Consider the following 26,486-nt stretch of genomic DNA (forward strand, 5'->3'; position numbering starts at 1 on the left):
AGCGATTGAGGTGACCTTTGTTTATCACCAGAAGCCACTCGCTTTTGCTTTTATTTTTTCTTCCCGCGAATCTGCGGTTATCTCCGCGAATTGATCGCCTCCTTGGGACATATGTAACCCCCCCCCCCCTTGTCAGTTCTGTCAAACCGGTTCAATCCATAATTGGTTTTTGTGGAAAGGAAATGGCTCAGTATCTGTCTCATATCGTTGGACACCTGAACCGCACCGTAAGGGAAGGGATAAAGGAGGGAGTGAAAGAAGAAAGGAAGAATAGGTGCCGTAGTGGAGGGCTCCGGAATAATTTCGACCACCTGGGGATCTTTAACATGCACTGACATCGCACAGCACACGGGCGCCTTAGCGTTTTTCCTCCATAAAAACGCAGCCGCCGCGGTCGGGTTCGAACCCCGGAACTCCGGATCAGTAGTCGAGCGCCCTAACCACTGAGCCACCGCGGCGGGGTAGCTGGCAGAGGCAGAGATGAATGAAAAGAGGTACAGATAATTGTTAATGTTTAGAAAATAATTAGAAATTTAGAGAAATCTCCAGAAATGATGTAGCCACTAATTTTGCTTCGTTTTATGGGGTTTAACAGCACACAGCGGTGCAGGCAATGTGAGATATTAGAGGAATGGATAAATCTTTTAAGTGTGCTAACATGACAGAGTTCCTGCACCTCTAGCATCTTGCCTCCATCAGAATGAGACCACTGCAGCTGGAACTGAACTTGCATCTTTCGGGTCAGCAGCTGAGCACCATACCACAGCACCCATTAGGGGTGACAGAGTGTGCGAGCATTGTTGAGGTTTTAGAGTGTCTAATGTACGAATGCCATATAACTTCACAGCAGCTTTTAAAAATGCATTTCCTGCCTATATTCATGATTTCAGCTCAGATTTTTATTCGCATTTATTGCCAACTCACGCAGCTCTCTCCTCCATTTCTTAGCATGAACCCTATGATTTATCTTTCAGTGGTTCACTGCACTTTTCGCAATTTTAAACCTTATAGTGTACCACTTTTTTTGCCTGAAAGATTTCTTCTACCAGGAAGGCAGTTTAAAATTTTAGTTTTTGAGCATACTGCAAGGCGCTGTTCGTAACTCCTGCGTGCATGCCAAAGGCCTTAAACCCCATTGTTCTTGCAGCTATTTCTCTCAAATGCTCTGCATTTGCGCAGGACCTGGCCTAGATGTAGTCTGTTACCTCTTCGAGTACCTCACTGCATACCGTAAAATGTTCTTTTTTCGGATTGTTGAGTATTTTAACCCTCTTTTGCGCACTGAGTATTTATGTCCTTAATCATGAACTGCAATTCCTCATCACTGATACTACGGCAATAACATCCCGAAATCAGATGTAACTAAGCCGTTCTCCACATTTCATCTAGAATTGTCACATACCATTCACACTACGTGCGTTCTACAAACTAAGCAACCCTTGATTTTAGGTCACTGCTGCCAAAACTACACTTATGACTAGCTTCATACTTCATAGCTTCTGCAATCGTCATCACACAAAGTACTGACTAGGCCTTCTCGTCATAGAAGGAGGCTAGCACTGACTACACTTTAAGGAGGTGCTGTTTATCCCTCGTCAGTGTTGACGCATGAACACATGCAGTGCAATTCGTTACTCTTTCCGCTCGACATAGTGACAAAGCCGAAAGAGGCTACTCAGTTAATTGTCTCGTCGGTGACAAGTTTTCGATCACCAGCTTTCTGCCAAGGCCTGGATGGGCGACTGTCAGTCTTATCGGCATCGCTCGTTAGAAAGCCTTTCACGCCATCATTAGTGCTGCTGTAGTAATTCTAGAGTGGCCACAGAGGTTTTATGTGCGTGACCGACCGGTGCTATGCCAACAGGTTCTGCTAGCTAGCCCACAGGACCCCATCAGCATCACTAGCAAGCAGCGACTGTTAAGGCAATATCAGCGACATTCCAATATTTGAGGCTGCGCCCCTTGTTTTCACTTAATGTGGGTGAAAGGTTTAAGTGACACCTAGGTAGGCAAATATGTTCCACTCAGTGATTGAAAACTTGAAAGAATGTACCTGCTTACGACCAGGAAGAAAAAATTATTATTGTACCGCTCCCCTCTAAACAGCAAGAGTGCAGCTGCTGATGCAAGAATAGTCATATCTTCAGTAAATCGAAATAAGAGGAAGTGCAATGCATGCATAATGCAGAAAGGAAATAAACAATACCACACTAGAAGACGGAAGATTCCAAGAGTAGGTGAATGGGTGGCAGTCAGGTGACCAAATAGGAAATTTGAGGCAAAAGGGCTGTAGCAGCTGGCACAGGACACAGACCAACTGGAGAACCGTTTCTCTAGGCATGGGCTGTGCATCATGCGACTCAATGTCAATCGCCATTCCAAATGGCACCAGCACGAGGAAAAGGAGATATTTTTGCTCTCCACTTTGCTCAACTTTGAAGGGCAGTCAGCTGCGCTTTTAGGAGCAAAGCTCTCAAGTACGGCAACACTGGCACTTTTTGTTTTTACTGACATGAGGGTCCTCTCGTGAGGGTGCAAGTACGTTTGTTTTGCACCAAATGTGTTAGTTGCGAAGCATGTTTAACTAAAGAGGGGGCATCTGCTATGGCACCTCTTCTTTAACTCCATTAATTTAAAATATTTCAAGGGTGCAGTTTTAAGAATGTAAAGGTACAAGCTGTGCAGTATAACCATACCACCGTATCGTATCATATAGTAAACCATCATTGTAGAGCACAATGTTTTTAAAGGGATAAATGAACAAATTGGGCCTTTTCGAGGGCACCACCTTTATGTTAACAGCAGCTGCATCAAAAGCTACATGAGCGACTATATTTTTCACGAGTCTACAGTTCCTGTAATTATAAGCTGAGGTACTGCTGTGAAGTGCATGTAGAGTTTGCATGCATTTCTACACCTAGCTGCAAGACTATGTTGAAAATATTTTTCTAATTAGGCAGCTAAGAAATGCATCACTGAAAAAGAATAACTACCATGAATGGCTCGGGAGGGATGACACAGCCGAAGGCAGGAAGCACGCATGGCCCTATAGATGCTGGCAGCTGGCAACTGCAAATAAATAAATCCAGAGCAACAGCTGTCAGAGGCTATAGCATTGTCATGAACGTCAATAGAGGAAATTGTCTCCTGCTTTAGGAACTAAAATTAGACGTAATATAAGTAAATAAAAAACCGGTGAGCTAGCCCATGACAAAAGAAATGAACAGATTTTATGTAATGCACCCATATACATTCTTTGAGAAGTGTCGCAATGACTGTCATAACCACACTGAAAGATGAGCTGGCTGAAATACCGTATAACAATTTGAATATAGGATACACCGGTTTTCATTAATTCCCATCAGGGTGCCTTGCACAGCGTCTAAGGTAAGGTATTCTTAAATTTAACGTTGCAACCAGTCTGCCTAGCATAAATGAGAAGAGAGAATGGGAATATCAGGCTTCTTGCTAGTGAAGGCATGCTTATATCTCAATGCACAAATTTGTCAACTGGGAATGCAAGTAAGGGCAAGAGAAACAAAATATACCAAAGGTGAGTGCAGTGAAGGGAGGTCTGTGGGTAGGATTCCGTGCCTGGGAAGAGTTCCGAGCTGGGAGAATCGCCGACAGCACAGCTGGTGACACACAACCAAGAATGAATAACGAAGTGAAAATAAGTCACAAAAAAAAAACAACCGCCAATGGCGAACGCCGTGAATGTGGGCCGCACAAACGAGGGATATAGCAAAATGGTAGAAATCCTAAATAAGTGTGCAGTTGAATCCCCGACAGCTCGCAGTGCTCAGGAGGTGAGGAAACATAGCCGCTTACAGCTCAGGGGAGACGCAAGACTGATCTAACTTAGACATAACACTGCCTGTTCCATTAGGGAAGCACAGACAAGTTTACAAATGACAAGGCGAGGAATATGCACAAGGCTTTTTACATGAGATCACTGTCTCAGAATAATTTAGTATGACGAATATTAAGCCGCAAGCACTAGTTCAATAAGTACCAACCCTGAGCAAAATAATGCGCTGTCTGTTCGCAGCTGGCCTAGCGCGAGCGCTCCGGCGCGCGGCACTTCTCGCTCATCGTCTTCAATGCAGTGCAAATCCATGCTTTCGCAATAAGCGTCGCAGCGCTAGCAAGCGACAGCGCAACTCTATTGTGATATCTGGTGGCATTTTTATTTACCACTGCACACGAGTACTAAACGCACATAAAGACAATGAGAATGAGAACAACACTTGTAATGCAGGATATTAGGCCCTGCTTTTTGGGTGCTGCATTAAGCCCGGGATACATGCGACGTTTTTTTTCAGCGATGTTCGCCCGGCAGAAAACGTCGTGGCGGCGCAACGCCTGGCCGGAGATACATGGAGCGAATAAGCGACAGCGCGTCGAGAAAGCAATGTGATCAACAAGTGCCAAATACCATTGAGCGAGAAGCCCTTTGAGAGAGCAGCGACGCTGACTCCTCGCTTAGAATAACGAAATTGTTCATTTCGACACCACTGTACTGATTGCAGCACGCGTGCATAGATATCTACAAGGTTTTGCATGCCCGAATGCATGCAGTCGCGTACCCTTCGATGCCCGCTCAGCCGTGGCTACCATCAGCTGCGGTTTTCTTTGGCACCTTCGCTTCAGGGAGGCAGGCATTTCGATCCACGATAACATTTCCGTGCCACAAACACCGCAGCGCTCATCGGCCATGGCGGCCATGTTGGCGGCGGCGGAGGCAGCCAAACTGGAAGAGCGGGCTTTCTGCGCTGCTATTGGCTTGCTGTGGCTGCCGCTTCCGGTCTCGCCGGAAACCGCGCGTCAACAGGTCCGTTCGATTCACCTGCACTCCCTGCACCAGTTCTGTAAAGTTCCGCAGCGGTTCCATGGCGGTGCCGCAAGCGTGCAGCGCCAGTTCCAGCAGTGCAAGTGCTGCCTACTTCTAAAATGAATGGTTGAGTGCAGGCCTGGTCGTCTGCTAGCCTTGGCGTCGCCACCAAATTGCAGCAGCAGCGTGGCGCCCAAATCAACAGCCCCCGACATCACGAACCGCGTGAAGAATTTTCAAACAGCACATATCGCATCGAAGTGTTGCCATGCGCTGCATGCACGTGTTTACTTTTTAGTTAACATAACTGGCTTCGAGTTTATTAGTAGAAAGGAAAGACACCTGTTACGGGTTCCTAGAGAGCACGATGGTCGAGAGATGCAAGGTGTCAGCGAGGGCCGCCGTCCCCACCTCCGTCGCCGCCTTCTCGGGTGGCCACTCACTTTCAATGGCGATGATGACGGCCTCTGGTTGAATGGCACGTACCCACAGTGGGGTATTGGCCAGGGTACATTGTTGATATGGGTAAGGAGCGGAATAAGTGGATAATTTTGTGAAGAAGGCGCAAATTTGGAGAAAAATTGTGAAAAAAAAATGTAAAAGCCGTGAATTCACATTTTAGCATAAGAATCGACCTGATGCAATTATATAAATCGCACACAGATTTCTCAAGCCCCTTGGCGCTTGCCCCGGAGAGTAGTATCAGATTAGATAGAGGGAGCCCCAGTCGAGAGAAGGGGATCTCCAAGTATGTTCTACGGAGTGAAGTGAGCTGCTGGCAAAAGAGGAAAAAGTGATCAATAGACTATTTCGCCATAAGACTCGCAAAGTTTATCAGCCCTAATCGGCACAAATAGCTCTAATCGGCATAACGCAAGAGGGTCATGGACACCTCACATTTCCTCGAAGTGCACATCCGCACTCTCCAAGGAAATGCCAGGTGTTGAAAATCCGCTACAGCAAGGAAAGGCTCATGGCTCAAGTATTGGAGGCACTGGAACCGTTGGAAGTGTGCTGCAGTCAAGAAGACAGTATTGGGTACGAATGGGACAATAGGTTCCCCCAGCCCTCTCATTAAAGCCAATGCCACAGTGCCCAGGGATCCAGTGAAAACGAACTTCTGTAATATGTGGTGGAAGAAAAAATCGAAGGGTGCGGCTCATAGGGGCATCCCTCGATTTTTCGAATGTTGTCAAGACGGAAAGGCTGTCTGAAAGTATAATAACGTGAGATATTGCAAGGAATCCTGGTTAAGGCCACCTCATAGCCAATCGAGGAACATGCTCCAGAGACCTTAAAAACGTCCGCACAGTAAGAAGTTGAAACCTCGAATTAAGAGGTCTGGTATTCGCGCCTCCAAGTACAAGCACAGCATTCGCCACTGATTTAGGCAGACCTAAGCAAAGGCGCAGAGCGCGGCATTCCATAACAAACAGTGGTTGAAGCTTGTACTTCGGGCAGCTAGAAAAGAGAACAGAGCCGAATTCAAGTATTGGCCGCACATAGGCCTTATAAAGAAAGAGCAAAGTGTCCTGACGCATACCAAATTTTTTGTTGCTGATCCTAACCAACCAACCAAGGGCACGCTCACCTTTAGGCACTATGCTTTTAATATGGGGCCGCCAGTCTAACTGCGGGTGATATAGTATACCCAAATATTTAACCGAATCAACTTGCGGGATTAGGATAGAATGATACGACAAAGAAATGTAGAAAAGGGATGACAGTGGAAAGACAAGGGCGGCACACTTGTTGACATTTAAGGTTAACATCAGGCTGTCGAGCCAAACTTCAAGAGCATTTAAATACTCCTGCCAAAGTTATCAGCATACACATAAACTTTGACCTCCGGGTGAATAGGGATATCACGCATTAATATGTTAAACAACAACGGCAAAAGAACGGAGCCTTGTGGGACACCTCTAGACTGGACGTATGTGTTGATCTGGTCCTTAGGAACCCCCTTATCCACGCAAAAAGGTACAAAGGAGGTTTTACATCAGCTAGTTTTTGAAGCAAGATGCTGCATTGAAGCAAGAAGATGGTTTAAGGTTGCATCATAGCAACCCTAATACGGCTCTTCAAGTCTATGCGCGCGGTCCAAATTGAGCACCCACTGCGAAAACCAATCTCAGCCTCATTGAAGCCTCGAAGAGACGTGATTTGTGAGCTGGCTGAAGACTACCCATTCTACAAGCTTAACCAAATTTGATGTAAGAGCAATCGGCCGTTGGAAGCGTGCTGCAGTCAAGAAGGCAGTATTAAGTATGAATGGGACAAGTTAAATCAGATACAGTGACCTCAGTAAAATCTGCGCTCGAATGTGATGGGGTCGAAGGAAAGGCAGTGCGAGCATGAAAACGCACAGCAAGACCCTGAGCTATGGACTCCAATCGTTGTTTTTCATCCCGAGGGGGGGCAACACAGTGGATAGAGTAATACGAGAAGGCGGCAGCACGCTAGATTTACGATTGACTGGGTTGGACAAATAGGTGTTCAGATTTGCATTGTAGTCATCCTTAGCCTTAGATATGGTTCTTTTAAAAGATGCTGCAATAAGCTTTTTCGCATGCTTCATTCCACCAGTTCGACGGAGTCTTATTTTTAACGGTCATAATTATTCGAGGAAACTACTGACGAGAAGGCCTCACCTAGAAGTCTCTTGAATAGTGTAGTATTGACAAATTTATGTGCGTTACCAGTCGCCCTAAGCGGGCTGCATGCAATAGTGAAAGCGATTGGATAGTGGTCACTTGACGTACTGTGGTCAATAGTAGACAACGAAGATACGCCAATACCATTGACAGCTAAGGTTAAATCAGCACACACCATTTGCTGACATCCAAGACCAAATTGCCCGCTGTAGTCTGTCCTGACACCCCATATAACATGCTGCAAATTAAAATCCCCAGCCAGAACAACATTTTTGCTGTTGCGCAGTAAAGCATCAAGCCCGTCCGTGCTGCGGACACCGGCGGGGAAATAGACATTCGCAACTGTAACAGGGGCACACTGCGGCTCGGGAATGAACGCTTTTACCGGGAGTGAGGCGAAAGAAGTGCACTGCAGCAAGTCTCCAATGCAATCCAAATCATGTGATCTGCACAGAATTCCTCTTTTGCCGAAAGGTCGAACTTCAGCAATTTCAAGGTAGCGGCTGGTCGCAGCCTTCAACGGATCTGACGTGAATTTTTTTATTTTAATGAAACTATCTTCTACGGGCACCAGCGCCACAGGGATGTCCACACTGTTTGGGGAAAAAGACTATTTTCAGCCGGCAAATTGGCGAACGAGGTTAAAGGACCCCGGGGATGCCCCAGCCATTGTGCTAAGCCTAACTAGGCATGACGCGCTCAAAATGGGAAAGACCGGGCCTCACCAGTAGTTGACGATAGGCCAGAAGACGCCGAGGCCGCCAGCAGCCCCACGAAGCACTTCAGCAATGAGATTCCTTGAACCAACAGCAGGAACGGAACGACGTAGTTTCACCGCGTTCTACCGCTGCGTTCTCTACCACCGCCGCGCGTCAATAGGTTCTTTCGATTCGCCTGCCCTCCCTGCACCAGTTCCGTAAAGTTCCACAGCGGTTTCGTGGCGGTGCCGAGAGCGTGCAGCGCCAGTTCCAGCAGTTCAAGTGCTGCCTACTTCCAAAACGAGTTCTAATATAACTTTATTAGTAGAAAGGAAAGACGCCGGTTACGGGTCCCTAGAGAGCACGATGGTCGAGAGATGCAAGGTGACGGCGAGGGCCGCCGTCCCCATCTCCGTCGCCGCCTTCTCGGGTGGCCACTCACGTTCCATGAGATTCGGCGGGCCCGTGTGAGGCACTGTTAAAATCGACGAGTGGAATAATTTGAGTGTATCCGCCGTTTATCGCGAAGCGCAAGCCGTCGTCTACTTCCATGGCGACTGCAGCTGCACCATTTCGGCACCGACCATTGAGGAGGTGCACAGTTTTCCTCCACTTTTGTAAACGAATTGCGTCGTGCAGACGGCGCCATCTTGCACCGCTGAAATGAATTGCGAAGTGCAGCACCGCGAGAACCAGTTCACGTAGAGCAGACGAATCGAACGGTGGATGGGGCAGATGGGCGGCGGCGGGCGTTTTCGAGGCCGGGCGTCAAATGCGCGCCGTCGGGCGTAAATCGCCGACAAAACGCTCCATGTATCCAGGCCTTTATAGCTGCAACCGCACGCAGACTGCCTCCACTCACATCCCTATATAGCCGCATAGAAATAGCGCGTGTGAATACAGATCAGTAGCAAAGAAACGCAGTTCGGGACTCACCGGTCATGCGATTAATCCAGGCTTGGTAAAACCGCGCAGGAGTGTTCGTTGCCTTTACAGATGACAAGACGTCGCAGCCATAGCCTCCTTTCGCAGCACTGCGCTGTCATGGCGCCGACGGCTACGCCTACGCTTTCACGTCGTTGAAAAACTGCAACCCGCAAACAAGTTTGTTTTTTAAACAACGAATATTTGAATTCTGCTCACAACAAAGAGGCTATATTTTTTGAAATTTATTTCTGCTATATTTATGAATATCAAAGCACTCTCAGTTACTTTTTCTGGCGTGTCGTTTGTCGAAGCTGCGATCCTGTGATCCCATGAAGTAACCCGGATGTGCTAGCAGACGACGCTGTTGACAGAATGCAATTTCGTTCGATGACAGATAAAACCACTAAGTTGCGATAGAAAAAGCAAATAAATGCACCTTATCTCAAGCTGGCGAATATCGTGGATACGCTGAGCGCGAGCGCACGACGGAGAACACCTGCGATGCAATAATTTGCGCGACACTGGAACGCTCACCGGAGATCATGCGTAATCTGTGACTAGTACAAGCGGATTGCTTTGATATCCACCGAGTTACGAAACTACGTCGATACTTGCGTCACACTTTAGCTAATATGCAACAGCGGCTGGCACTCGCCGCATCATGTTCGCGCCTAATTTCACAAGAAAGAGCCCACTAGCGCATCAAATCAACCGTGTTTTCGTGTTCATATCGTTCCGAGATATACGAGCTGTTTTGGCACGTACTGGAATTGAAGTTCTAAGCCTGTGCGTCACGAACAATGACGATGGCGTCGCGGGCGAGCTTAATTAAGACGCCGCAAAGCAACCGATACCCCAAGCATATGGGCGTTAAAATTTGTACACCAGTACTGCAAACATGGGCATGAAGTATCGCTCAGTCAGAGGGCAGTCGCTCGCTGCTCGATTTTCCAGCCTTGCGAGAGCAAGTCGCAAGCTCCTGAGCCAATTAGTGAGGGAGCCGCAGTGAGCGAGCCGAACTTTCGGCAACGATGCGCCCGCGGCCGCGCCGGGCAATGAACTGCGCGCTGCTCCCTGGTTGCCCTAGTCGTCGCTAAGCCTAGCCGGTTTCACCCAGTCGAAAAAAACCATTGGAACCAGTTGGAATTCCAACTGGATCCAAAGGGACTCAACTGGTTCCAGTTGGAATCTTGGTTCCAATTGGACAGTCCAACTGGACCTCCAACCGGATCCAAAGGGACTCAACTGGTTCCAGTTGGAATCTTGGTTCCAATTCCAATTGGGCAGTCCAAGTGGACCCATCAGTAGCCCAACTGGTTCCAGTTGGAATCCCAATTCCCAGTAAAGAGTCCGAGTTGATCTCCGAGATTTCGGCTGCTCACCCATTTGCCTGTGTCCACTGAAGTGCTCATTGGATCATTTTGTTTTAGTGTTCCATTTGATCCTTATTTACGTCTCCTAACTTTGCAGCCATTGAGTTTAGCACAATGAATCCAGTTAAATTTCTTTTTGTCAATCTTGCAAGTGAACCACTACTTTTTCTTAAAAGCATATTTTTAACAGGTTGCTAATTACTTTGAATAAGTCCAAGACCTTTTCGCATATTCTAATAGGCAAGAAAACCTAAAATGTGTCTTAAATCAGTCATATTGCTATGTACTTTTACAGCTGATCCTGTTGATGCCAGGAGTTATACCTAATTTTTTTAACTGAATTTGTTATCAGATTTGTAAAGTAACAATGACACACAACCACAGTAATTGCTTTCACTTTCAAGAGAAAGTGGAAAATGGCACACAATATAAATATTGCACATTTGGTTCAATATTACAGAATGCAGTTTTACAACTTTAGTACAAGATGCAGAGCATTCAGCAAAAAGAAAGCCTTCAACAGTGTAAAAGCTCCATTTGTTTTGTATCAACATTACCAGGGACGAATTCAATAAGAGGAAAAGAAGAGGGGGGGGGGGGGGCATCCTAAAGTATGTCTTCCATGAAAAATCCGGATTCGCACTAAATATTTTTTTCCATACCAAGTCTAAGAAATGTGCGATATAATATCCCACACACAGTCTTCCCTCCAAGAGTACCTCATAAATCCACCCTGGATGATATTAGCAGTGGTGGTCCAGCCATTTCAGGAGCAGAAAAATATTCATTTTGTAGCACCTTTGCATCAGAACGATAATTCTAGAGCAACCCGGGAGCAGCATGAACAGAAAAAATTAGTCACCCAAAAGCGTTTGTTACTAATGAGATCAGGTTCATCCATGTGTAGCCACGATGAAAAAAAAAAACAGAAGGTGCTCACAAAAAAAAAAAAAACATTTTATTAATGCTGGCACTGTCTTGCACGCAAGTTCAGCCAAGAATGCTTGACTAAACGTCCAAAGGACAAGGTCCTTGAACCATTCTTTTTTTCATGTTGGCACTATCTCAACGCTTCTTGGAATTTTTTTACAAATTCATCAAGCTCACAAAGTGATATCAGCATGGCTGAAATTCCCTTGTTCCAGCAAAGCTTTGCTCCAAGCTTTTGTTCTTCAACACAGAAGATATGACTTCTTCAGCCCGCTTCAGGGCTGACTGACATGCAGCCTTTTGATGCAACTGACATGACACGTGAACATGAATGAAGGAAAACTCTGGAGAGGCCCTCGCTATCCAAGTTGCACGCCAAAAAGTGTGCCAGAAGTCACACTGCGCATGCACAAGCGTGCTGAGACGGCAGCCAAGTAGGGGGGAGCCGGCTTCAAAAAATATGACTTAACCACCTCTCCCGAGTTCTTTCCTTCCTCTATATGTGCGAAAAAACTGGCTGCTAAATTCTACCACAAGCCAGCCCACCCTGTATTACCTACTGCGGAAACATTTTAGTAGCTTGACAACTGAAACCCTTAATCGTTCCAAAAATAGTCATTTTTCCGTGACTGCGTCTTCTTTTTGATGCAGCTAAGGTGCAATATTGATGAATTTGCCGTTTTTAAGCAGACTGGAGCAGCAGAAAGTAAATGTATCAGAATAGTGCTGATACATGCTGATGGTGCAAATGGAGCAGATGAAGAGTGAAAAATTGAGATCAGATGCAGGTGAACAGCAAAGTTTGATGAAATGGCGTGAAGGGGTCAAAATGGTCTCGGGAATGCACTTATATCAAAGCTGCATTTAAATGCAATCACTTCGAATGGTTGCTCAATTGTAAAAGATTTACATTACATCAGTTATAAACAGCTAGCCTAAAAATCTGTATTATATATATATATATATATATATATATATATAGAAGAAGGTGTTCCACACTCTAAATTCCTCTCTACACATGCGCGCATGGATGGACGCACGCACACACACCCTGCATATAAAAAAATATTCACTCCCTAAAACTGTGATAGACAGTGGCTGAGGTGTTTTGCAGGTTGAACACGAGTTTTTAGGTTAATTTGGACTTTGGTGGTCATACATATGGTGGTGACATTAAAGAATACCAACATGCTGTAGAATGTTACCTCAGATTAATGTTTCCCAAGGACGCAGGTGCCATGGCCATGTTTCGATGGAGGCGAACAGATAGGTGCATGCGTACTGTGTAATACTAGTGCATGTTTAAGAACCTCAGGTGGTCAAAATTATCCACAGCCCTCCCCTACAGTGTCCCTCATAGCCTGAACGAAATCCATGTACACTTTCAGGAGAAACCTAAGAAACCATAAGCTTGCCGTCCCGGGTAGCTCAACTGGTAGAGCGACTGCTCTGGTGAGGTGGTGGTCCCGGGTTCGAACCTCGGACCAGGAAGAATTTTTCTTTAACTATGAAGTTTCTGAGAAAGCTGTATAGCTTTCCTCTGTAGCCGTTTGGCTGCGTTCGGGTTGATGCCAATGAGTAATTACTGCCTTATTACAAATTTACTTCACCTTGGGGGATTCCCCAAAACATTTGACCAAACATAAGCAAAATGTTTTTGGCTAAAGGGTGTAGGAACTAGGAACAGGTGAAATAAATACACTTCCAACGCTCATGAAGACACATATGTTACTGACTGAAGAAAATGGCACAACTTCACGTTTCTTGGAGAATGAAATAACTTTATAGAGGTGCTTCATCTCAACCGTGTTATACTTCAATACCCTGGATTTCAGAGGCTGCACAACAGCAAATATTTGACCACTACTGACAATGCGCATAATTACAGCAAAACTGCCATCTGAGAGCTGTACCACAGAGTTATTTGTTTTTTTGTTCCTGGCATAGCCTTCGCCGGTAAATATACGGCCACATTGAAACAAACGAGGATACTCAATACTGTTTTCGGCCACAAGCTCCTTGTTTGTTGTGCTGCCTGAAGGGACATATGGCCTACCTCGACCAAAGAAGCGCAACCCCCCAGAGATGGATACACTTTTCTGTGTTGATGCTGTGTCTAGTGAGGCACAGTACTGGATGGCACCTTGATGAGTAGTAATTTTAATGCACTTCTCAACTACTCCTTCAATCTGCAACACACGGCATACCTGGTGAGGAATGCCATTGGCAGCCTTCACAGCCTCCTTCAAGGTGCCATTTCCCGCCTCAAAAGGAAAGGCAGAGTGAGCCCACAATGGACCCCAGTGTCGCACACTCTTTCCAATATGAAGAAGTTGATGCATGTTATATGTCGGACACAGAAGTCCAAAAGAGACATGCCCAGTGCTGCAAGTACTGACTGCTCAAGATGCCCTCTAGCACAGGAACACTGTAGAAAAGCAGCCAGTTTTCGAACTCCTTCGCTTTCCACCACCTTCTCTCTTTCGTAGGTCTAGGTGTGCGTTTCACATCTCTGGGAGGTGCAATGGTCATTAGGCGTTTGTCTATTGCAGCCTGAGAGCGACCCAAATAGAATGAAGAACCAGGCGATTCAAACCACAAGTCCAGAAACTGCCGCCCCATTCCCAACAGCACGCAGTGCATATAGTCTGGAACAAAGCTCCAGACTATATTAAACTGCAGCATGTTGATGAGTGGGGAGAAAGATTTGACACCATTGACAGGTCTGCCCTCGACTATTGCTGTTTCCATATCCGACACCATCTGCTCCTCACTCCTTTCGGCACTGTCTTTATCTTCAACTGGGTATTTCGTTGCTCGCCCAACCCTTTCACCTTTCTGTAGACACCAGTTGCAGCCATGGTATCCATTAAACTGAGTTACGCCCTGCATGGGGGCTCTGGCCACAGAATCAACAGCACAGCAAATGCAGAAGGCCTTAAAGTTTTGTTTTCTGCCTTTATAGTTAAGGTCAAATCCTTCCTGCGATAATTTGTTCATGACCTCCACAAAGGCACCTTGAAAGATGCCCATGTGGGGTTTGTCTTTTCCAAACCAGAGACCTGCTAACACCAAATTTTTCATCCTTTTTGTCGGTGGCCGCTCATTAATCATAAGTTGGATAGGCCAAATCGATGTGCCACTCGACTTGAATACAGGACTGCCATCTGCATTCAGTGTGAAGCTGATTCTGTGGCCAGCTTGACTAGTAGCATCAACGAAGCTGCGATACATGCTGCCATCATAAATGTCAGACAAGGTATTCAACTTGAGCGGCTTTGTCAAATCAAGAAAGGTGGATTTTTCTAAACATTTGCGTAACTGTGATGGCAGATTTAAAAGGACAAAAAAAGGTGCATCTGCCATGGCAGATGTTCCACATGGCTGACCACATTCACAGCAGTGAAGGGATACCAAAAAATGCATTGACCATGTCAATAAGGCTGAGAAGTGCACTAAATGTCAGCCTCGAGTTAAGTGTTTACCTGAGGACCATTAAGAGCATGTCACCTTCTGTTACTGCCAATTTGGATGACACAATATCTCGGAAAAGACTGCCAAGTGCAGCATCATTTGAGCTTGGGCTTGTGCTCCCACTCTGGGCATGGTGTTCCTGCACACACAGAGAAGGTATCTTTTACTTATTTGAACATACCATGTCTCAGTGAGAGAGGCAGACGGGCATGTTTGTACAAGTATTTCTGCAACATAATGCAACACAAAAAAAGTGCATTTTTTTTTATGAAAGTGGGGGCCCGAAGTAAACAGCTATCCAAAAACAGCATGAAAGAATGAAGCCCTCACTTTGCAATAGAATAACCAGTGTTCACAACAGAATAGCATTTCCATCAGCACAAGCAAAAATAGTAGCAGAACATTCGAAGTCACACATAAAAATTAAACAAATGCGCGCACTTCATTTCGCAGCATTCAGGCGGGAAAGATAAGAAAGGCCTATCAGAGAAAAGGTTACAAAAAATGACAGGGCATGGCTTTTTCCAGATAAAGGCTTCAATATTGAATCTTTGCCACATCATATGTGGAAATTCATGATGTCAAACCTATATCGCGTCCTATACTCACCAGGTTATCATCACGTCCATCGTCTGCATCCGGCTCGCTAACAGAACCGGAGCTCTGTACCGCTGAACTGAGTGCGCCTCCCGGCGTGGCGTGTTCACAGTCACTGGCAGCGAATGGCTGTTGGCAGCTTTCTTCGTCCGTTGTGCCTGCTCCTTCAATATTTTCTGGTGGCGATTGCAGCCTACTATCTACATTGTCTGCTGCAGAAAGTTCCTGTGTAACAATGTTTAAAGAATGAGTCAGCGGCGTTCGGAAGCACGAGTAGAGGGCCACATGCGGTATATATACGTTCGTACTTACGCCTTGTTCTTGCAATTCCGGAGCAAAGACCACTGCTGCCGATGTTGCCTCGGCTACAGTGAACCTCGGCTATGACTACAGTTCGGTTTGGCTAGTTCGGCCGCATTCACAGAAAGGTCAATATAGCAATCATAGGCTTTGAACCTCGAGTGATAAATTTGCGAGATAAAATAATTTTTTGTGCGATGCCTTGGCGCTTTGGTACCAAGTTGCATTGTCATTGCTACTGATTAAATGAGAAGTGTGTTGTAATACTATAATGTTGTGGTAACAAAGAAGAGGTTAAAAGTTTCCTGAAAAAAGTCGAGGGAGGGGTAAAATTTTGATAACTGCTGGCAAATCAGATTTAAAAAAAAGTGGGAGAAAGAAAAAGAGGGGAGTTTTAGGCTAGGTGGCGCTGCCGCTCAAAAAAAAAAACAAATATGGTAGCCAACGACAACAACCAAGAATCCTCAAACAGGTCCGTTCTAAAACAAGTTTTGGCGAAAATAACAGCGCAGAGCAAGTCTTCGCAATAAACAGCGAAGTTAGAAATATGTGCGGTGATCTCGTTATAGCTTGGAACTCCCAAGCATGAAGGTCAAAGTTCGGGCGATCACATTCGCAATGCTGAGCAACAAGCACTTTAGTGCTAATGTTCGTAAAAGACCGCAAGTATCACCATTCAGACTGTACACAAAGCTTATACAAGCAGTAGCAGCATGTAGCATCAAACCGCGCTGTCTTTTAAATGCCAGTCGTGCTGAAGAGGTCGTCGTTCCGCGATGTGCAGCAGGCAGTATTACAAGAGAGCTGCTCTCGGTCCTGGGGGTTTTACCCTATATCGAGCAGCGCTCACACTGTATATCGCTTAGCGGAGCAGAGGAGTTTGTTTACACTGCGCATTTAAAACGGACATTGTAACTCGCAGGCGAGCAAAGTGAAAGAAAAGGCGGCCTAGATAAGAGGAAGATTTACGGAGTAAAAAAGTTAAGCGGTCCACCTAAGTAGAAGGTAAACAGTCAAATAGGTACACAAATAGAAGCCGGACCCAACTACGTCAGTCAAAAGAAAGAGCACTTCTCTGGATTGAGGAGGATGGCTCGTCGGACTATTATCAGGACCGCATATTGCTGCTTGGAGGTAAGTTCGACCTGTTATTATTCTGTGCCTGCGGTAGCGACATTCTTAGCGCATTGCAGAGTAACTGATGGGCAGTTAAATTTACTCCAACACACTATTCTACGAAATTTGCTTGATCGCGCAACATGAGTTGCAGATATCGCGGTATGAACGCATGAGTCTCTAAGAAGGTTGTTTGATCGGTCAACGTGAGTCGCATATATAGTTGTAAGAACGCATAAGACATAAATCATTAAAGCATGGCTGGTGTGCATTTCACAGGACGCAGCTGTTAAGGCATTTGTTTCTGTGATGGCCGGCTACAAATTTGACAGTGAAAAGCTGCCCTATCAGTGGTAGAACACGTTTTGTGGAGAGTCGACCGCGTGGCCAACAAGTGGCCTATAAACTTACGATTAAGGCTACTGAAGAGCGGCTTTTGTTGCAGCGGTAGCATTACTGCATATCTGTTAAGGCTGTAATCTGGTTGACAGAGTTAAGGACTTGGTAATGAGCGCATTTTTTTGCTGGTTAAGGTAACGCGTGCTCCTTTATCATTCCTGTATCCACAATTTCATTTGGAATATTCAGACTAGATGCACTTTAAGAATAAAAAACGCACTTTTAAACTGTTTTCTAAGTTTATAGCCATACATAACAGGCCACTGCTTCAAAACCGAAATTTACTGATTTATTTTATTTATTTGACATTGTGATGTCAGTGCATCACAAGAAGTGTAATTAATATGTGCTCTCTTTTTTATTTTTTGGAACTCTAGGTTTTAATCTTCAGCATAGAAATAAAATGTATTTGATGTGTCTGCTACTAATTGCCTCCATTTCCGCTCCGCTCTTGAAATACATTTTTCGGGATGCATTTTCACTTGCTACAGCGTCTAGAAGCCCTATGCATTTTTACTTGCAATTTATTGATCTGTGCGGCAATGTTTTCAGACTCCAAAGAAGACCTGCAAACTAAAGTGAGGCAGCGTCGTGTTCGCTTCTGGCGAATTGTAGATCCAGCTCGAGTGAGCAAGAGGAACGCGAGGTGGTATGTATGCTCCTCTATACACAGAAACTGCCGGGCTCTTGAGAGTCTGAAGCTGAGAAATCTCTTTGTGTTTTGTTTATTTATAGGAGCCTAAGAAGCAGAAAACTGCCAATAAAGAAAATCTTTTAAAGGTTTTGGAAAGCAAAAAGAAAAAGTTGCTGCGTCAAAATGAAAAAACAGAACAAAATCCTCTGTCAGCTGCATTGGCAGAGGTGAGCAGCCTCAGGAAATGCCTGCAAGAGCAAGACTCGGAAATAAAAAAACTCAGAGACCTGAATGAGAGACTTCAGGAGATTAGTTAGTTATATTGATTTTAATGGCGCAAAAGCAACTTAGGCTATGATGCGCCAAACACACGGTTAGAGCTTTTGTTAAAGGTTACGCTTTTTATATCTAAAGTTTGTATAAAACATTGGCTTCTCTGAGAAATTTAAAAATGCTAGAAAAATCAACCAGTGCTTGATCTCCTAAAAGTAACCTGGGGTGTAGTGGGATGTATTCATTGTACAATGTTGTGAAATATTTTTTCCTCAGTTGTTCCAGTTTTTTGCATACAATTAAAATGTGGTTTACCGTGAGTTCATCGCCACACATTTCGCAGAGAGGTTTGCCTTTTTTTGTCAGTAAGAAGTTGTGAGTAAGGTGTGTGTGTCCAATGCGTAGTCGACACAAAATAACCTCTATGAAACGCTCCTGATGTGTACATGATCTCCATTCTCCCAAAACAGGTTTTATAGAATGTAGTTTGTTGTTTGTTTGTTCGTCCCATGCAATCTGCCACTTATTCCTGAGTTTACTGTGCAGTAATTCCAACATGACTAGGGACCCAGCAGAATATAATGTTATGTTTTTGCTTTGTAATTTTAACTATGTTATGTATGATTTTTCCTATTATGGGTTCAGCAGCGTTTGTAGAATGCAGCGCTTTTAGCATACTGAGTGAATCGGTGTAAATGATGGTATTTTTTATGTTTTGTTTTACTATTTGTTCTACAGCTACAAAGATGGCATAACACTCCGCAGTAAATACCGATGCATACTGTGGCAATCGTATCATTTTTTCATTTGTTCCTTGAATTACTGCACTTCCGACATGACTTTCTGTTTTTGAGCCATCAGTGTAAAATTCGGTGTAAGTGTCATATTTTTCTTGTAGTGCAAAGAACCCTTGCAGTATGTGCTCGTGTGGTATTTTCTCTTTGTTTAAGTGTGTCAATGTGAAGTCACATACTGAAGGAAGGCTGTAACCATGGTGGTAGATATTCATGTCTTTGTGCAATATTAGGTAGGGCGTCCAGCACTGCTAAGTCTTCACATTTATCTTCAAAGCGCATTATTAGTGGCCTGATAAAATGTGGTTTATTATTGAATAATCTCCTAGATGGGCACTTGGTAACAATGGGATAGCAGAGATGTTTAGGGAGAGAACGGGTTTTTAGGATGTACGTGCATGTTAGTGTGACTCTTCTATCCTCTAGTGTGGGCTCATTAGCTTCAACGTAAAGACTCTTTACCGGGGATGTTCTATAAGCTCCAGTTGATAGGCGCAAACCAAGATTATGAACAGGGTCCAGTCGTTTCAAGTAGGATGTTCTTGCCGAACCATATACCACACACCCGTAGTCCAGCTTGGAGCGCACCAAAGAGCGATATATTTGCAATAGGCATGCTCTATCGGACCCCCACCGTTTTCGCGAGAGTACCTTTAATACATTGAGGGCTTGGGATGCTTTCTTTTTCAGGTTGTTAATGTGTGACAGAAATGTAAGTTTCTTGTCAAAAGTGACGCCTAAAAATTTATGTTCCCGTTTGACTGGCAGTGTGGTTTGATTCAAGCACAGATTGGGATCGACCTGTAGGCCTCGTCGTAATGAGAATAAAACAGCTACTGTTTTTTGAGGGGAGAACTTGAATCCATTTTTCTCTGCCCAAGCAGCCAGTTTATTTAGTGTGATTTGTATTTGTCTCTCGCAGGACAGTATGTTGGAAGAAGTGTATGCTATCTGTATGTCATCTACATAAACTGAATACATTACGGACTTAGGTATTACTTTGGCCAAGGAATTCATTTTTACTATAAAGAGTGTCGTACTTAAAATGCATCCCTGGGGTACGCCATTCTCTTGGGCGAATGTCATTGATAGAGTTGCTCCCAGACGGACTCTGAATGTGCGGTTAGTCAGGAAGTCGTTCAAGCAGTTCAGCATCCTGCCGCGGATCCCTAGATCTGCTAGGTCATGGAGGATGCTGAACTTCCACGCGGTATCATATGCCTTCTCCAAATCGAAGAAGACACCGATACAGTGCTGTTTGTGGATGAACGCCTCTCGGATGGTGTTTTCTAGGCGGACAAGGTGATCAGTGGTCGAGCATGCTTTCTTAAATCCACATTGATGTAAATCTAAGAGTCGACGAGATTCAAGTGTGAAGGTCAGCCTAATGTTTACTATGCTTTCGAAAGATTTAGCGATGCAGCTGGTGAGGGCTATCGGTCTGTAATTGTTAGGACTTGTTGGTTGTTTTCCGGGTTTCAGGAAAGGAACTATTATTGCTTTCTTCCACTCCTCAGGTATATTCCCAGTTGTCCATATTTTGTTAAAGAAGTTCAACAATGCCTGCACGGCAGCCTCAGAGAGATGGGCGAGCATAGCGTAATGCACATTATCTGGGCCTGGTGCTGTCTTTTTACCACAAGATAATGCCCTGATCAATTCCTGGAGTGTGATGGGTTGATTGTAGTCCTCGTGCATACCTGCTGCAAATGGAAGTTTTTGTTTTTCTGCTATTGCTTTGTGCTTCTGGAACGTGTTTGTGTAATTGGACGAACTGGAAACTTCAGCAAAATGCTCACCTAGTATGTTGGCCTGTTCTTCTAATGATGTTTGTGTCCCGGGTGTAGTCAACAGAGGAAGTGTGAAAGGGGTATGGTCACTACTGAATCTTCGAACTTTTCCCACATTTTTTTTGAGGTTATTGAGCTGTTTATAGAGGACACATATTTCTGCCACGAGGATTTCTCGACATTTCTCCGAACGAATCGCGCTCTGGCCTTTGCTCTCTTAAAGGCAATCAAGTTCTCCGCTGTGGGATACCGACGCAGAGAGCCCCAAGCTTTATTTTGTTGTTTTTTTGCCAATGTGCATTCTTGTGTTCACCATACTTTATGTTTTTTGTGTACGAGTCCTGTTGTTTGTGGTATGGCTAGTGTAGCGGCCGATATTATGCATGTAGTAAATTTTCCATTAATTTCGTCTATGCTGAGATCTTCACAAAATTCTTTTTCTAGTGTGGCACTTGCTGTAAAAAGTGACCAGTCGGCGAGGTGAAGTTTCCAGCGCCGCGGTCTTGTGGGGATGACTGCAGTAGACGATGAGAGGCTGATGATAATAGGTAGGTGATCACTTCCCAGAGGGTCATTTAAAACATCCCATTTAAAATCTGTAAAAAGCGATGGTGATGCGAAAGCTAAATCGAGAAAGCTCATTTTTGCCGAGCTTGGGCAACAATAAGTTGCTTTTCCTGTATTTAAAAGACAGATGTTATTTGAGACGATAAAATCTTCGATTGTTTGCCCCCTAGAGTCGCAGCGCTCGCTTCTCCAAAAAGGGGAGTGAGCGTTAAAATCCCCAACTACCAGATATGGCTCTGGAAGTTCATCTATCAATTCTTCTAGATCATGGACTGTTAATGTAAAATGTGGAGGAATGTATACGGAACAGATTGTTAGTGTTTTATAGCTGACGATGCGGACTGCAACCGCCTCTAGTTTTGTATTGAGCTTTATTTCTCGAGCAGGGACGCCGCTTTGGACGACAATTGCGACGCCTCCTGAGAGTCGATTTGCCTGCTCGCGATCGCGTCTAAAAGTTTGATAATGTTTCAGGATATGCACATGTTGTGGACCAAGATTGGTCTCCTGAAGACATAAAACTATGGGTAACATTGACCCTAAAATATGTGTTATGTCACTATAATTCCGCATAAGTCCTCTACAATTCCATTGAATTAAAAAAGCCATGCTTGTGTTTTTAAAAGAAAATGAAAGGAGATTTACTTATGAGGTGGTGCTGGAGGACCGCGCAGCCGCGGTTGTGTTAGTTTCAGGCCTCTCCCGACGGGGGGAGGTCCTGCGGGATGCCGACCCATGGACCGGCGGTCCCTGCTTTGGCAGTGACAGGGCAGCTTTCGCTGACCCTGCCTGGGGCGTGGATGGCCCTGCCATAGGCTCGGTGGGAGTGGCCTTGGCAGGTGCCGGAGTGCTGTGCGGTGCTACGCCCCTGCGCACCACATCAGCGAAGTTTTGTTTTGCTGTGAACGAGAATGTGTTTGTAAGCGCAAAACGCCTTCTCGCTTCTTTAAAAGAAATGTTTTCTTTGGTCTTTATGGTGATAATTTCTTTTCCTTTCTTCCAGGACGGACACGCCCTGGAGTATGCAGCATGTTCTCCTTCACAGTTTGGACAGCACAGGGCTGCGTCACCTACATCAGACTGGTGATCCTTAGAGGCACATTTTGCGCAAGTTTTACGACCGCGGCAGCTCTGTGAGCCGTGGCCGAACCTTTGGCAGTTGAAACACCTGCGAGGGTTTGGTATGTATGGTCGTACATTGATTTTCAAATATCCCACGTCGATTGTGTCGGGCAGGGTGCTGGTGTTGAACGTCAGGATCATGTGTTTTGTGTCTATTTCCTTGTTGTCCTTCCGGATTTTGATTCGGTGGACATCTATGACGTCTTGGTCGATGAGCCCTTCGAGCATTTCTTTTTCAGTTATGTGAAGAAAATCATTTTCCGATATTACGCCTCGGACAGTGTTTAGTGAGCGATGAGGAGTCACGGAGACCGGGATTTCCCCTATGGACGTTAGGTTGGAGAGCTTAGAATGTTGGACATTGTCACACAGTTCGAGCAATAAGTCGCCGCTGGCCATTTTTGACGGCTTATAGAAAATGCCTAGGGTTTCAGTCAAGCACTTTGACACAAGGAAGGGGGATATTATTCTTGCCTGTTTATCTTGTTGTTCACTGTGGATCACATGATATTTGGGGAAAGTTACTTTTCTTTTTTGAAAGAAGTTGTCTGCCTCGTTCCGCCCTCTTTTGAGAGAGCGATCGGGTTTTGAAAGTTGGGGAGCCATAAAAAAACTTTGTTTTTCGGTCATGGTGCCAGCCACCCACCACGGAGTCCAACAAGGGGACGGGACAGGAACTTGATAGCAAGTCCTGCCCACGCCAGCTGTACACCTCAACTATAACCAAATATGACGCAACTCAGGGTAGTTGGTCACACAAGGTTAACCCTCGCCGCCAGGAAAAAAGGAAAAACCAAGAAGTGAGTAGGATACAGGAGAGTTGTGAGACAGAGATAGGAAAGTTAAAGATGAAGAGGAGGATAGGAAAAGGCGACTGCCGATTCCCCCCTGTCGGGTCAGGCCGGAGGTGCCGTCTGCAGGAAGCTGGGGCCAAAGTGGTGTGTTGCTTCCGCCAAGGGGCCTTAAGGGTCCAAACGCTCGGCATCGGCTCAACCACCAGGATCCCCTTTTCCCCGGACACGGCGATGCCACGCACGGCGAGGCGCGGGTGCTCGGGTCCGTGGTGATGCACAGTTCACCATCATCCCCTTGCGGAGATGTCCCTGCGGATGCTCGGGAACCCGCGGTGTCGCCACTCACCGTCGCGACGCCTGCAAACTGCAGGCGCCCCCCTGCGGGGGGAGACTTCAGGAGAAAGTGATAGGAAAAATGGATGAGCTCGGATCCATCGGCACCCCTTGAAATAGAGACTGCTGCAGTCTCAAATGCGGCCCCACATCTCCCCAGTCCAGAGGATATGGTATCCCTGAATGCTTCTTCGAAAGCCTGAAACAATTTGAATGTGGTTACATAATTGGACAAGATTTACTGATGCAATTGTAACGTTTTAAACATTACTGCAGATAGCTGCATCTTATATCTTGAATGTGCTTTAATTTGTCCATGCTTTACATGCTCTTGCAGCCCTTGCTAAATAATATTTTGACACTGGTACATGAAATTTACCTGTGCAAACATTTTAAGTTTCTGCTCAGTATGCCCACCTTAGCAGATCCCTGGCATACTTTTTTTTTATCAATGCATGATGATAAAAACAGTTATTGCACTCCTTTATAAATATAAGTTATAAATACTCCTTTTTACGCAGGTTGGAAGATACAGGCATGGCGAATGAGCATGTGTAGAACACACAAGATCTGTTCTTTTTATCTCTGCAGGTGGACATTGGACGTGGGATCCAAATATCCAACAGTGCTTGGGTAAGAATTCAGCAGCTGCCCAAAGACAGCATGTTTGTAAAAGAGCTGCTGCTGCTAGCGATCTGGGGTGTGGCAGCACTACGGAACCGTTCCCTTCAGGGTAATAACATAGCACTGCTTTTCACCATGGTTTTTGAATAGGTGAAGCTTTTACAAAGTTATTTATTTTTTCTCCGCTGCATTCTGTTACGCCCTTTTCCACAGGCAGACATTGCCCACAAACTTTTAAAGCTTTTGGCATGGTTTTAAATCCTATTCTTCCCAAAATAGATAAGGCGATGGATTGTATGGAAATAAAATGTTTGCAGTTTTCTGTGTATGCAGCTGCACCCATATTGACATAATTATGTGTAATAGCTTTTGCCTTCAGTTTTTTTTTTCTTTCAGTGCAGTTGGTAATGGAAGTCTAGATATAAAAAGAATCAAATTCAGAATCAATACCAAATGTGGGAAGAAACCCATGGGGTACCCTGAGAGTGATATGTGCAGTGCACAACGTACTGAAACTTGCAGACAAGCTCACAACAGAAGATATGCAATGAACCTGTTTATAAAGGGCCTCAAATATGTTTTCATGTGAAGGGAAAAGGGTGCTATTTTGAGTTCTACAGCTTTTAGCCAAGCTGCAAGCAGCCCTGCATGCGACTGCTTAAATTTTGCTACCTGACGTGATGACACTTTTCTCTGCATTTATGTTAATCATTTTGCCTTCTTTTGTAGAGGAAGGATTGATCAGGAGGTAAAACAGAAGTAGCTAGCTTCCTTTCTTTATCAATATATGATAGGAAGCTAGCAACCTCTTGTAAGCAGTTTTGAGTTTGGCTAGTAGGTGAATATCAAACATAGCAGAAATGGGTGCACGAGATGGGACAAGAGACTACACACACTTGTGTAGCATAATTGTACCATTGGTTGCCTTTTGGCTGTGCTGTGGTTGTGTTTTCTTTCATGCCACTTTTGTTTGGACATTACGTTAGCATGTCCATTGAGCACAACTACTTCTCATCGAATTGCATTCTCCACTTCATGGTAAAAGCATCCAAAAAGGTCACTATCCTGCATATAGAGCCTGATACTGGGTACTGTTTATTCTTTGCAACACTTATGGCAATAAATTATACTTTGTGAGCACCATTTTTCAAGACAATATAAGGACAGCATTGTGGCACCACTTAATTTAAGAGGCAGTTGGAAAAGATAGAATGAGTGCTCGTGTTCATGGGAGGTGTGAATGTAAGGTTATATACAAAGGATAAGCGGCAAGCACGAGCGTATTGGAAATATGCAACCACATATTCCGTTTGCATCATAGTTTGGAAGTCTACTAAAAACAGTACAGACAAGAATGGAAGCTTGCATTGATAAACTTGGCGAATGTCCTCTGATTTCTTTTTGTAAATAATCTACTGTTCCTCTCTATGTCACCAGAATGCTACAGCGAGCGGCTTCAAAAGAACGGTGTCCCTGCACACATGCTCAACGTGGCTGTGAAGCAGCTAAACCGCTTTGTTGTCGAAAAGCTGGGCGACATTGAAAAGCTGGCCAAGAGGTACTTATAATTTAATTTTTGAATAATTTTTGAATTTTCCTGTTTGTTTGCACGATGGTACTAGTATGCATTTCGCGGAGTCCATGTAGCTTTTTACTGCCTGGACAATGATTATGGATGAAGTGGCAGGATTTATAACCTGCCTAGCTCTGTAAAGTAAAATTTTCATTGATATTTATAAGAGGATACACACTCATTTTAACTTCAGTACCAAATTTTTGTTCACTTTTTCTTTAATGCGATACAGCGCGAATAAAGACGGGGACGAAGCGAGACAAGACACCACAGCGCTGTGGTGTCTTGTCTCGCTTCGTCGCCGTCTTTATTCGCGCTGTATCGCATTATGGAAAAATACCAACTAGCCCGATCTGCCACTCTTGCACTTTTTCTTGTCCTAATTTGGCTTGGGTGGTTTCATTTTGCAGGCAGGAGCAAAAAGAAGCTAGAGGCGATGGAGCAGAAGAAATGTGAATGGAAAGGGGATGAAGTGTTTTTTTTTTGCTTTGCATCTCTCATGAACAAGATTTGTTTAAATGAATTCTTGTGTTGTGTCCATTTATATTAGGATCTGTTGGATTCAGCTATTCAGGCCAAGTGGAGAATTGATTTAGTGTGCAAGATAAAATCTAATATATTGAACCCACTGGTCACAGTCTGTGCAACTAATTCTGCATTTGGTCTGTCTCACTAATCCC

At 44.8% G+C, this 26,486-nt stretch overlaps 1 protein-coding gene, 1 long non-coding RNA gene and 1 pseudogene across 7 annotated transcripts in view; 1 reads left to right on the forward strand and 2 right to left on the reverse strand.

The window, feature by feature from the left end:
* Positions 1–26,486, reverse strand: part of LOC144093677 (uncharacterized) — a 377,080-nt gene that overhangs the window by 296,628 nt on the left and 53,966 nt on the right. The gene's annotated exons all lie outside the window — the stretch shown is intronic.
* Positions 13,078–17,740, reverse strand: LOC144094381 (uncharacterized; annotated as a pseudogene). Its single transcript, XR_013306496.1, has 3 exons — positions 17,735–17,740; positions 15,500–15,868; positions 13,078–15,029 (listed from the first exon to the last, which is right to left on the reverse strand). The product of XR_013306496.1 is annotated as an uncharacterized LOC144094381 (transcript).
* LOC144093680 (uncharacterized) lies at positions 15,506–26,329 on the forward strand. The gene is made up of 7 exons (XR_013306306.1): positions 15,506–16,921; positions 17,855–18,163; positions 21,238–21,341; positions 22,364–22,541; positions 24,201–24,342; positions 25,671–25,791; positions 26,217–26,329. It is a non-coding gene; the product is annotated as an uncharacterized LOC144093680 (long non-coding RNA).

The sequence above is a fragment of the Amblyomma americanum genome, chromosome 6, assembly GCF_052857255.1.
Source record: "Amblyomma americanum isolate KBUSLIRL-KWMA chromosome 6, ASM5285725v1, whole genome shotgun sequence".
Classification (NCBI taxonomy): Eukaryota; Metazoa; Arthropoda; class Arachnida; order Ixodida; family Ixodidae; genus Amblyomma; species Amblyomma americanum.